The sequence below is a fragment of the Macrobrachium rosenbergii genome, chromosome 14, assembly GCF_040412425.1.
Source record: "Macrobrachium rosenbergii isolate ZJJX-2024 chromosome 14, ASM4041242v1, whole genome shotgun sequence".
Lineage (NCBI taxonomy): Eukaryota > Metazoa > Arthropoda > Malacostraca > Decapoda > Palaemonidae > Macrobrachium > Macrobrachium rosenbergii.
This window is the reverse complement of record NC_089754.1, coordinates 25,958,801-25,973,177: the sequence shown is the minus strand read 5'-3', so window position 1 is coordinate 25,973,177 and position 14,377 is coordinate 25,958,801. Positions and strand designations below refer to the sequence as shown.

The following is a 14,377-nucleotide window of genomic DNA, read 5'->3' as shown; positions in this document are numbered from 1 at the left end:
GTAAAGAATCGAAGGAATCCAGAGTAACGAATCGAAGGAATTTAGAGTAAATAATCGAGGGAATTTAGAGTAAAAAATCGAAGAATTCAGAGTAAAGAATCGAAGGAATTTAGAGTAAATAATTGAGGGAATTTAGAGTAAAGAATCGAAGGAATTTAGAATACAGAATCTAAGGAATTTAGAGTAAAGAATCGAGGGAATTTAGAGTACAGAATCGGAGCAATTCAGCGTAAAGAATCGAAGGAATTTAGAGTAAATAATCGAGGGAATTTAGAGTAAAGAATCGAAGGAATTTAGAGTACAGAATCGAAGGAATTTAGAGTAAAGAATCGACGGAATTTAGAGTAAAGCATCGACGGAATTTAGAGTCAATAATCGACGAAATTTAGAGTAAAGAATCGACGGAATTTAAAGTCAGTAATCGAAGGAATATAGAGCGAAGAAGCTGAATCACATTGTTTAAGGAAGGTGGAACAAGACGATAAATGAGTCAAAATAATGATACCCTTTCATCAGAATCCCGAATCGGAGGAGGAGAGAGAGAGAGAGAGAGAGAGAGAGAGAGAGAGAGAGAGGGGGTGGGAGATGGGCCATTTAGGAAGCCTCACTTTTTGTCACTCGTCTAGAGTTGTGCAATACCTACCACTCAAATACCCCAAGTGGCAGAGAAGGACAGAATCCATCTCTTAATTAAAGACAACATTTCCAAACGTAATTGACATTTCGAACAAGTAGTCAACAGGTCCGCAGCATTCTTGAGTGACGTCACATCTTGCGGGACGTGAGGAGAATTATTAGCGACGGGGAGTTTTTGCTGTCGGCGGTCCTTCTTGCATCCTAGTTCTCCCGACTGGGTTTGTCTGCTAATTAATCTTATTCTAGAATAGTCAACTACCCATTACTCGTCGCCGCGTGGGTAGTAAGGACTTCTCCGTAGCGTCCCTGTTTATATTTTTATTTATTTATAGCATAGGATTCGCTGTCTGGAAACCTTTCTCTGGATATTGCGTAAGGACTGCTGTGAGAATCAAGGAAGCGTTTGTCCCTCCCATCTCTTTCTTTCCTTTTACAGTTATTTTCATCGCAGTCTGTGACTCATGAGTTGGAGCGAAAAGGCAGAGTAATTAGTTTAAGTATTGTAGAATAACATATTTTGAACAGATAAGAAACAACAACAAGGATCTGAAAATCACACAAGTTAATAAATATGCGCACGCACACAATCACGCAGACACACATACACATATATGTATATGTATAATTATATATATATGTATATAAATATACATATACATACATATATATGTATATATACATACATATATATAATGCAGTAGTAACTGAACTTACAGACACTGTGGAGTCTGGCTTTCTGATATATAACAGTCTGTTTTGTAGCAATGACCTTATATTATAGCCTTCACTTGAATATTTTCTAGATATTTTAAAGCTATCAGCAGTTCTACACATTTCCTAACCTAAACTAATTTTGATTTTACATTTAATATTCAATTTAAGAGAGTTATCCAACAATGCATAACATAAAATGGTAACACAACAAAAATGAAACCTCTTATAGCAGATGACGAATACCAGAAGTTCCTTAAGTTGTTGTGTTATTGTATATATAAATATTTATATGTATATATATATATATATATATATATATATATATATATATATATATATATATATATATATATATATATATATATATATATATATATATACCATACAATCAAGAAGAGAACAAGGGCTGACGTCCCAATCATTAGAAACTTGTAGAGAACTTAGGGGTGCACCTTAGTGTTAGCGCATTAGGCTTGCATCTGAAAGGTCCGTAATTCAGTCTCGGCCTGCCCGTAACCCATTCCCGCTAATAGGCGTTAGGCTCCAGAGAAAATAAACTGACACTGGTTACTGTTACGGCCGCCACTAACTCTCAGTTATACTTGCGCAGTTATGCCTGTGCAGGCAAAAGAACGTTAGTGGGTTTAGTTTTGCTGAACAGGCCGACTGTGCAGGCATAACTGGGCAGGTATAACTGAACGTTAGTGGATTCAGTTTTGCCTGCACAGGCCGACTGTGGAGGCATAACTGCGCAGGTATAACTGAACGTTACTGGCGGCCTTTACAATCTTCGTTTAGTTGCTGAATTGTGGATGAACCCAATTTGAAGATGGTTTCCCACTCACCTGTTTCGTGTTTAATGTCTCACTTCCAAGGTATTACGTCTCTTGCACTCCACTGCCCCTTCCTAACCATCTGTCAAATCCTTTCTGACTTCGTAGATCTTCCTTTGCCCCTTCCTCCAGCGCAATTGTTCCCACTATCACCTTTTCTTTCCCTTTTCTTTTATCATGACCAGACTACCACAAAGCACCCTGATCCTTCTTTTCACCAATAGTAACCTTTTGACCACTTCTACTGATCACCTTTTTTGCCCTCACTGTCTGTATAATGCCACATATGCTACACAAAGAATTCACCTCAAAAGGAGATTTGGCTGAACAGTCCCACCATTCATTCCAACTTTTAGCATCTGTAGACACTACAGATTTCTTTCAGGTCTTTCCAACAGGCTTTGCTGTCTTTCTTGCTTCACCTAGTCTGTGATTCACCCCTTCTCCCATTCTGCCTTCTTCATTTACATCTGCTTCCACTTTTCCACCATACATGTTACTATTCCTCACTCCATTTTCCTTGATAACCTCACATTTACTTTCATCTTTCTTGTCTTGTAAAGTTTTCAAACTTTCATTAGTTTTCAGTTTGGCGTCATCACCCCCAGTCAGCAGTGTTTCATCTACGAACTGCAGCCATTCTGCTTTCTGCTCCAGGCCCATTATCTCATACCAAAACTCTGTGCCTACATTTGCTCTTTCTCTGACTTCTAAAATCCATAAAGATGGTAAGTAACCATTTTCTTAGACAACCTGTTACAGAAAACCTGTCTTTTACATCCACACATTCTAACTTTACTCTTAAACTTATGTTAATAAACAACTACTCTACTCACCTTCTTACCTGTCTAAACTCACTCTTAAAATTTCCTCAGTCCGTCTGTCATCTGTTTTACTTTCTCAATCAAAATCCTGTACATAAAGTAATGTTATGCCACTATACTTCCTACAGTCACCGGTCACCTTTCCCTTATACAAAGGAACGATTCTTTGTCATACTGTACTTATTCCATCAGAACATTTTCCTCATCCAGAAATATCTGATACACCATGGTCAGCCTCTCAATCATGCTTTCACCGCCTTACCTTCACATCTCACTTGTAATCCCATCCGCTCCTGGTACCTCCTGTTCTTCAAATCTCTTAATAGCACTCCTTAATTCCCCAGCATCACTTTCACGAGCATTGCTCCTAACTCAATCTCGTCTTGTAACCATCAGCCGTCTACTCTTTTCCATTCTCTGGATTCAACAAAATATCAATGAACTTCGTTGATTTAGTACTGCATTCTCTTCAGACATCTCTATTTACATTTTCATACTGAGATATATTTTGTCATTAACCATTTTCCCTTCACTTCATGTGGAGAACAACTTCTCCCTAAAGTACTGGATAAGGTTTATCTGGACATTTAACTTTTTTATGCCTTCTTTTATATGCCACTTTTTTCTTCATCCTCTTGGATGCTTGTAGGTTTTTTCTCTTCTCTCATACAATTGCTCCTCGGACAGACTCCTTTTTTACCCACCCCCCTTAGTTTAATCTCCATTTCCACAACCTATCACTTATTCCTTTTATCTCCTATTTTTACCCTCCTATAGACACATACACCTTGACCGTTTTTATTCACCTTTTCCTCAGATGACATTCTCTCTCTCTTCTTATCAAAATCACTTGTCCCTTCGCATTTGCAGCGGCGTTTTCACCCCTTCCCTTCTAGCTGTAACTGCTTTCAATTTAAACTTTTGCTTTGACCAGACAGTGGTTGGGACACCCAGAGGCACTTCCTTTCAGCATTGCACCCTTCAACGAGCTCTTCCAGCCCCATCCAATTTGTACCAAACGATTCTGACAAACTCGTTCTCATCATTTTTTCTTTATCTAGTGAGTTTATGATTTTTTATTTTCCCTGAAAATCACGTATTTCCTAAAATCGAACCCTAACCCGGAAGGTTCTCTTTTCATTTATTCCACAAACTCCGTACGTAACAATCTGAAGGATTAATTAAGTCATATTATTATTATTATTATTATTATTATTATTATTATTATTATTATTATTATTATTATTATTATTATTATTTAAACATTAACGCATGTGACTCCCGGCAAAAGGTGCTCTAATAGATAACTACGTATGAATGAAGAATCAAATAATCACACTTAAATCACTATTACACTGAAGAGCTTTTTATCTAATTACACTAGTCTAACTGGTCTCTAGCTCGCCATCATATTTTTTTATCTTGATTTATATAACGAGAAAAGATAGAAGGAAACATTTTCGAGTCAGGAATTGCAACAACAAAGTGCTTCTCACCAAATATGGACGCGTTTAAATTTAGAAGTCTTCGGTAAGAGCCAATTGTTTGCGCAGACTCAAACGGTTAAAAAAAAAAAAAAAAAGTCAACAACAACAACAATGTCGTATTCTGTATCACTTGAATCCCTTTTCAACAGAGGCAGCGGAGATAAAGAGCGCCATCCCACTCCATTCTAATCTGCCTTCATCTGTCCAGTCAGGTGCGGGGAGTGGGAGGGATTGAGGAGTCTCCATCCTACTGGGGTTACGGCCATAGGCATCCTGAAGCGCCTTGATTGTCATTTCAGTAGTAATCCCATGACTGACCTCCACGGAGAGGTCTCCGTCTGTCTGTCTGACCTGGCGTTGAATCTGATGACTTTTCATGATTGATATACCCAGCATATACATATGTATATATACAGTATATATGTAATATGTATATTTATATATATATGCATATATATAGTATATTATATATATATATATATATATACATATATATATATATATATATATATATATATATATATATATATATATATATATATTTTTATTTTTTTTTTTTTTTTTTTTTACGTGCTTTTTCCCCATTTGTATGGGGGTAAGCACGATACCTTCTTTTGAAGGACTTTGATTTGGCTTTGGGGTAGACTTTGCAGTCTCGATCGGCTGCCCTGCCTGTCATCGCTTAGACCCCGGTAGCGTATGTACATGTATTGTACTAGTCACCAGCGCCCTTTCTCTCAGCAGCGAGAAGTTGTTGCGCGGTTAGGTCGACAGTCGAGACTTGTGAGGTGTCTGTTATGTTTTTAGATGTCGGAGTGGCTTTGTGTGTGTGTGTGTGTGTGTGTGTGTATACACACACACATATATGAAATTTTTATCACACCGTGATTTATATGCAATCATGAAGCTACAAATGTTGTTTAATATCCAATTCACGCTACTTCGGGAATATCCCCGATGGGGAATTATCACCGAAGGGGAATTTTTTATAAGTGATAAATGGATCAGTACCGCCGGGCCGGGTCCCGATCCTCGAAAACGATACTTTGCAACAACTCCAGTCGACGGTCAAACCACTGAGCCAAGAATTGGATATTAAACAAAGAATTTTTGGATATTAAACAACATGATTTTGTAGCTTATATATATATGATTATACACAGACACACACACATATACTCTGTAACGCCCCTTCTTGTTCTAACCTCTCTCATCTCTCAGTAAAAATATCACATATCAGCAAGGACAAGCGTTATTTATTTACCCATTTCCTTAAAAGGTTCTTATCTGAAGGACACATATCCCAGAAGCGGCGAGATTGTTATGCCACTCTTTTAATATGCAAGTTTACGATTGCTGTTGCTTAGGCCGCGAGGTAAACTCTTACGCCAACGAGGCCTGGTTCAGGTCGGTGAACGTATTTCAGTTTTATGAAGAAGACAAACACTTGAATAATTGTACTGCTGAGGAGACTCGGTCGCAGAATTACATTTCCTTCGCAGAATTACATTTCCTTAGCAGAATTACATTTCTTTAGCAGAATTACATTTCCTTCACAGAATTGCATTTCTTTTAGCAGAATTATATTTCTTTACCAGAATCCATTTTCTTCGCAGAATTACATTTCTTTAACAGAATTTATTTCTTCACAGAAATTAATTTCTTTCGCTAGAATTACATTTCTTTAGCAGAATTACATCTCTTTAGCAGAATTACGTTTCCTTTGCAGAAAACCAGTTGGTGGCATTTTCTTTTCCTTCGTAGAAATACATCTTCCTTCAGGGGCCATTTACCTTCAGAAAAATTACATCAGCTCAGTGATTCATTTAACCTTAAAAATTACATTTCCTTTGCAGGATTACATTTCCTTTGCAAAAATGACATTTCCTTCGCAAAATTACGTTTCCTTCGCAGAATTACATTTCCTTAAGCTCCATGTCTGTTTGTCTAAGAGTACGTTAAATTACCACATGATTTGTGATTTTGGTCGTTCACAGTCTTTTAAACTGATACACGGGCCAGGAATTACATATTGTATTTTTTTAATTTGAAAGAGTAAGCGAAATAATTTTGGTTCCTCGAGACGTTGTTAACAATTTCTTTGCAAAATGACATTTTTATACATCTACGTTTCCTTCGCTCAGGATTATACACACACAAAGCTCCATGTCTGTTTGTCACACACAGTACGTTATAATATATATATATTTATGATTTTGGTCGTTCATATATCTTATAAACTGATATTTATTTATTTATTATACATATATATTGTGTGTTTTTCATTTTAATACCTACAATAAGCTCTTGGCTTCGAACCCTCTTAACTTTTTGGTTCTCTTGAGACGTTGTATAAGCAATTTCTTTAGACTAGTTTCGACCTTAATATATTTCCTGACATTGTGTAAGGAATTTCTTTATACTAGTTTATACATCTCACAATACTCTCTCTCTCTTTATACACACACTTACATACATATATACATATATATATATATATATATATATATATATATATATATATATATATATGTGTGTGTGTGTGTGTGTGTGTGTGTGTATGGGCATATTTTTAATACCTACAATAACCTCTTAACTTCTCGACCATTTTGCACTTTCTGGTTACTCTTGTAGGTATAAAAGTAGCTGCGGAAGGTATCGACCTTAATATATTTCCTGACTAAGCTGAAACGGTGACGGCTTTACTATACCCTGGCTTAAAATGATGATAAACCTGGCTTATGGGCCGATGATACATGGTAATTCTGGTGGGTCACTCACCTAAGTATTCAACGGATCAAACGGTCCTTGATGTTATGGGATGAAAGACTAGCGTCATGCGTGTTATATAGGTTAGCCTGAGTCATGTGATTGTATGGTATACACGTATTATCCTTGCAACATCTTCTGTACACGTCTTATGGCGTGCTCGTGTGCACGTACTTTTGCGGCGGGTCGCGTGTCTTCTGTTTATGTATATATCCTGCAAAGCGAAGACATGGCTCTTCATTCATACAGAGAGACAGATTGGTAGTAAGTTAATGACCTGGCAGGGTACCGAGTAATTTTCCAAGTCGGGCTGTCCGTATTTCTCATGAAACTGAAGGCGAAGGAAGTAAACTCGCATTTGTGCGGATTTCCTTTTCCTTTGTTCAAATAAACATAGACGAGAATCAGCGACTTTGTTCTGTTAGCTTCTGAAAGACCCCTCTGTGTGTGTTGAATATTTTACCAGAGGATAGAACCGTTATGAACTGTTTGTTTCTCTTCATCGGTTGTCGTGTAGAACGCCTAGTTTAGATTAAGTTTATAAAAATGCAACATCCAGTCACATGTTTATGCTCAATCTTTTTCCATTTTGGAGGGATGACGACTCCAGAAGTCTGTAACAGCCTCCATATATATATATATATATATATATATATATATATATATATATATATATATATATATATATATATATATATATATATATATATTATATATAAATATGTGCGTGTGTGTGTGTGTGTGTGTGATCCACCAATAGGCTTCTTAAGGTGCGCATTGATTCATATCGGGGAGTCAGTTTTCGCCTGGGAGCAGAATTTCTAACCCAGAGCACTCCAGTATTGGAAACCATTTAGAACGATGTAAAACCTATTTTTAGAACAAAGATTTTAGAAATTAACTCTCAAGATTAAACTATCCTAGAATTATCATTTATAAAACAGCTTTACCACTGTGAAATGCTCAGGCGTTCCGCAAGTCCATTGTATTTGTCTTGACATTCTACTGTGGTGTTTGGTTTTCATTCAGATCCTTGCTGTCGCAACTCTAGGTCAGTTGTGTTTTTATTTAGTTTATCCTTCCTCTTCGTGATTTCTTTTAAGTTTTTTTTAAGGTTTTTAATATATGTGTTTTTATCTTTTTACGTGCAGTCAAGAAGATATAATTCTGTAAAATATTACGAAACGTTGATAATGCATAAAACAGCCCTGTGATGTGTGGTTTTCCGTCCTTCTTCCTTCCAATATATACTATATATATATATATATATATATATATATATATATATATATATATATATATATATATATATATATATATATATATATGTATATATATATATATATATATTGTGTGTTGTGTGTATATATATACATACATATATACATACATACATACATACATACATACATACATACATACATACATACATACATACATACTTACACGCTGTCTGACAGCGATATTCTGTTGCCAATAAACTCCTCATATATAGAATTGTTGTCAGCCAGCTTAGACCTCCCTTTCTCATAAATACTGAAACTTTACTCACTGTTTCGAGTCCAATCAGAACAAACTCATTGCCAAGTGCACATTATGGTGAAATATAGTTTTAGGAACTGAAATTTGATTTTCTTGTCATCCTAAGAGATGAAGGAACTTATAATTTAATAAACGAAGGGAATTTTTATGTTTTCCCATGTAAAATGCCCACGAGACATCATTGTATAACAATCCTATTTTTTATTCTTCTTTCGATGGAATGCTGCCCATTTTGACACAAATCTCCCATAGATATTTAAAGCTGCAGGATTATCCAAATGTAAAGTTGGGAAATGAATCATGTTGTAGTACTTCGTGGACGAAAAATATTTGATATATCGTCACTTTCTCGTGATCTTAAATAGAAGAATAAATTCCGCAGTAGTAGGCTATGTATGTAGTATATTGCTATAAACAAGAAGCTTTCGCCAACTTGACCAGTTGGTCTCTTCAGCCCGAATAAACATAGACATAATAATAATACATTTAGGACATCTTTGAAAAATGGAAAAACGGCTTGTTATTCTTTCAAGTAAATTCAGAATTGCTCAATAGTCTATTAGCAATTCTCTGGGAACGTCGTGGCACAGTGCTGTAGAGGCTGGCGCATTGGTCGTCTGTCCCACAGGTTGCTGGGTCTCCAAAACTGTTGAATTTGGTGGTTCTTCGGTTGTTCCAGAAATTGCTCTTACGTTGTTAAATACATCTGCAGGACATAATGAGGAAGCAGAAGCAGTGGAAAAACAATATGGCAGCCGACGTATTAATAATGCAGTGGTAACAGTAAAATCATTTAAGTTTTTACACTTTCCGCTAGATGGCAAACATAGGACAGCCATCCGAAGAAAATAATTACCTGATTATCTATCTGCTATAGGGTCTTACGTGTGTATCAGTGGTCGTCACAATCGACAATTCAAAAATCCTGCAAGATGATGAACACAGTATGCCAGATTGGGGAAATAAACTGTGCCGGAATATATATCTGCTATAGGATCTTTGGTATGTATGTATGTATGTATCAATGGTAGTAACGGTCAAAGCTTTTATACTCTCTCCATTCATATTTACTAGACCACAGATATGAGGAAAATAACAAAGCCTGAATATAGGATCTTTGATATGTATGTATGTATGTATCAGTGGTATTCACAATCAGAACTTATGAAATCATTTAAGCTTTTACACTTTCCACTAGGTGGTAAAGATAGGACAGCCAGATTGGGGAAAATAACTGAGACTGTAACTTTCTACTACAGGATTTGTGGTATGTATGTATGTATGTATGTATGTATGTATGTATGTATGTATGTATGTATGTATGTAGGTATGAATGTATGTATGTAAGCATGTATGTATCAGTGGTAGTAACAATTGATGCTTATGAAGTCATTAAACTTTTACAGTTCTCGCTAGATGGAAAGCATAGTACAGCCACTCTGGTGAAAATAACTAACCTAAATATCCGTCAACTGTAGGAATTCATGTATGTATGTAAAGGCAAGCATTTGTTTTAAATGTGAATGTCCAATGTTATGATCGCTGTCAAAATGTTTTAAAGTTTTAGTCTTTCTTATCAGCATATAAGAGCGATAAGGGTCGTTTCGAGATCCAGTGGTGAAGCGATCCTGCTATGAAGAAAAAGTGTTTTGAAGGACTCGCGTATCATGTGGCGTTGCCTGCCTCTCTCTCTCTCTCTCTCTCTCTCTCTCTCTCTCTCTCTCTCTCTCTCTCTCTCTCTCCCTGATCTGCATAGCCAGACGGTACTCAAAGTTAACGCTAAAAATATTTGTCTAAAATGTGATGACGTCTGCGCGAACGTTTTTTATGAAGACTCTTCTACAAAGAAGGCTATAACAGCAGCAATAATGATAATAGTGAAGAAATCCACGATGATGTCAGTGTAAATATATAGTAGAAATATATATAAAACGAGAGCTTTCGAGAGCCTGCTCGGTTCTTCTTATCAATCTTATAAAAATATATATAAAACGAGAGCTTTTGAGAGACTGCTCGGTTCTTCTTATCAATCTTTTAAAAATATATATATAAAACGAGAGCTTCGAGAGCCTGCTTGGTTCTCCTTATCAATCTTATATTAAAAATATATATAAAACGAGAGCTTTCGAGAGCCTGCTCGGTTCTTCTTATCAATCTTTTAAAAACATATATAAAACGAGAGCTTTCGAGAGCCTGCTTTGTTCTCCTTATCAATCTTAAATTAAACATATATATAAAACGAGAGCTTTCGAGAGCCTGCTTAGTTCTTCTTATCAATCTTTTAAAAATATATATAAAACGAGAGCTTCCGAGAGCCTGCTTGGTTCTCCTTATCAATCTTATATTAAAAACGTATACAAAACGAGAGCTTTCGAGAGCCTGCTCGGTTCTCCTTATCAATCTTTATTAAAAATATGCATAAAACGAGAGCTTTCGAGAGCCTGCTTGGTTCTCCTTATCAATCTTATATTAAAAATATACAGAAAACGAGAGCTTTCGAGAGCCTGTTTGTTTCTCCTTATCAATCTTATATTAAAAATATATACAAAACGAGAGCTTTCGAGAGCCTGCTCGATTCTCCTTGTCAATCTTTAATTGATTTATAAGAAGAAAGGAGCAGGTTCTCGAAAGCTCTTATTTTATATATATTTGTAACCTATATTTTCACCGTCGTCACCGTTTTAGAGACTCATGTGATTATGAGATTTTTATGAATAATAATAATAATAATAATAATAATAATAATAATAATAATAATAATAATAATAATAATAATAATAATAATGTTAAGTTTTTAAGTCGCTCTATTCGCTGCTTTGCAAATCGCCAGACTCTTTGCTTGTGCAAGCGACCGTCTTGGGCAATACAAACAATCACAGTGAGACGTCGTGGTTGAGAATGGTGTCACAATAAACAGCATCAAATTATATGACGATGTTAAATGATTTTTACTGGTAAAATTTTACTGGTCCCACTACACAAAAATGTTAAGTCTTATCATGGGTATAATCGGAGAGAGAGAGAGAGAGATAGAAAGAGAGAGAGACTTGAAACGCCAGTTCCCCCTATGTCTAATTATAGTAATTAAGTGTAGGCAGATGATTGTAAACAAAGACGTCATTATAATTTTAAACGAGTGTAGAAACACAGAGCTGTTTCTTTAAAACTTCCGTGTGCTCACAAAGGCAAAGTACACACACACGCGCACACACACACACACACAAACACACACACACACATATATATATATATATATATATATATATATATACAAACTCCAATATTTGTATATGTTCATACATGCAAATAATCATTTTATAATTTTTTCAAAATCATAACATTGTCTACTCCCTTCAAGTACTTGAGAGATATTAAAAGAAACTCTTTTCTTCTGTTAATCATTCAAAATGGCCAATTTGCATAAGTAAATAAAGCAGGTAGCACATCAGCACCGAACAACGGCGAAGGTAGAAAGAGTCTCTTGCACTGCAAATGAATAATAATTGCCTAACGTCAGGGAGTTAGAATGTACGCTAATGTAGATTGATAATCTTCGGAGTTGTCTGAATTTCAAATGAAAACCTACTACAATGGGCGAAAAAAGCTCGGTTATATTTAGTAAGCACCAATTCAAAAGTTTCATACAGACTATTTTTTCTTTCCTTTTTTTTTTTTAACTTCTCCACCTAAACTCAGCAAGGACAAGCCGACTTACCTTTAATTTACCGGGCAGTCTTCTTAACTTGGCTTTAGCAGGGCTTGAACGGTCTATAAAAAACAAATAAAAAACAGCCACTTGGAAAAAGTCCCGCGGAAGAACGAATCTCTTCTTGCAATATTCGTTTACGATGTCGATGTACTCACTATTTCACTTCCTAAAAACCTTTTTTTCTCGTCAGACACTGATTTCGTTGTGGATTCTTCATCATCGCCGCGGTAATCGCTGACCTTCGATGTAAACAGTTAGAGAGAAGAAGCAGAAGAAGAAGAAAGAGGAGGAGGAGGAGGGAGAACAGGAAAGGGAGACATACACAGAAAACTGCACTTTGAATACGAAGGAAATGTAACAACCTCCTTTATTGCGAGAGAGGAGGACTAACCAAACAGGATCACAGACATCAATAAAGTCTCGATTATGTATTTCTAGCAAGAGCGCCTCGCGTTTTCTAATCTTGTACGAGCGATTGCAGTTGTTGGTGGGCATATGAGCTTCGCGGACGGGGCAGTTGTTCACAGGTGGGCCGAGGGATGGGCTATATAAATGGGTACGTGCGTTCACTATCCTGGCCACACCAGAAATGATGCCCAAGCTAAGACTGGCTTTAAGAAGAGCCAGTGAGAGAGAGAGAGAGAAAGAGAGAGAGAGAGACTGGCTGGCGGCTCGTTCGTGCTAGTGCTTCTCTCTCTCTCTCTCTCTCTCTCTCTCTCTCTCTCTCTCATCATCCTTGAGTACTATACAAAAGTCTTCCATCTTAGTCTTTTCAGAAGAGAGGCTGCTTCTTCATCGCTGCTGTATAAGGGTTTCATTACTTTGTAACTATTTCCTTAAGACTGATTATATCGGTTTCATAATTTGTTCGCGAGAAAAAGTGTGAATTTATATAATCGATACAATTCAAGACATTAATAAACCACTACAACTGCTGCTTATTGTTGCTGTTGTGATGTTTCTGCTTTAGTGATGGAACGGAAGAATATCGTTATTTTAATAAAATTCCCTTTTGCTGTGAATATTATTGATATAATTATATTTATTATTATATTTGGTAATTATTAATACAATATTTATTATTATAATTAGATAATTATATTTATATTTGGTAATTATTAATACAATATTTATTATTATAATTAGATAATTATATTTATATTTGGTAATTATTAATACAATATTTATTATAATTAGCTAATTATTAATATATTTATCATTTCTATTTATAATATTTATTATAATATATTATTATTATAATTGCTCCTTTTCGTGAATGATTAATATCATTGTTAAACTACAACCTTATCCTATCTTAACATTCAGGAACATCTGTACAGTTAGTCCTCAAAACTTGATTATTTATTTTCCCTCCAAGATTCCTTTTATTCAGAACTTTTGTCGTCCTCGATGGAACTTTGACACCATGATGAACTTTGCCCCGGTCCATAAGTCAGACCTAAGGCATCCATTTGTGAAGCAAAGTGTACGAGTATCATGCCTTTCTTTTCTTTTCTTTTCTTTTCTTTTTTTTTATTTACCGTTTGTTTCGTTTTGTTCACTCTCTTCCTTATTATATTTTCAGACGGAGACAGACGGATAGATAAACAAGGAATGTTGCTTGAATATTTTCCGTAAAATATTGCTAAACATTATACGACTCATTATGGTCATTTTTTATATTTTCTTGACAAATAAAGAGATATGAAACCCTTATTTAGAAGTTACCTACGTTTATACATCTAAAACTATAAAGTTTTTATGGTGAGACCGTTAATTGTTTAGTTAAATTCAAGGAACAGCGTCAGTTAGAGAGAGAGAGAGAGAGAGAGAGAGAGAGAGAGAGAGAGAGAGAGAGAGAGA

General features: G+C 35.7%; 1 protein-coding gene across 1 annotated transcript in view; it reads right to left on the bottom strand.

Moving 5' to 3' along the window:
- The window catches only part of LOC136845819 (5-hydroxytryptamine receptor 5B-like), a 157,789-nt gene extending 144,929 nt beyond the window's left edge, over nucleotides 1-12,860 (bottom strand). The window contains exon 1 of the mRNA XM_067116192.1: nucleotides 12,521-12,860. The gene's annotated coding sequence lies outside the window, so the exon portion shown is untranslated. The remainder of the gene's footprint in view (nucleotides 1-12,520) is intronic.
- Between the last annotated feature and the right edge of the window lie 1,517 nt (nucleotides 12,861-14,377).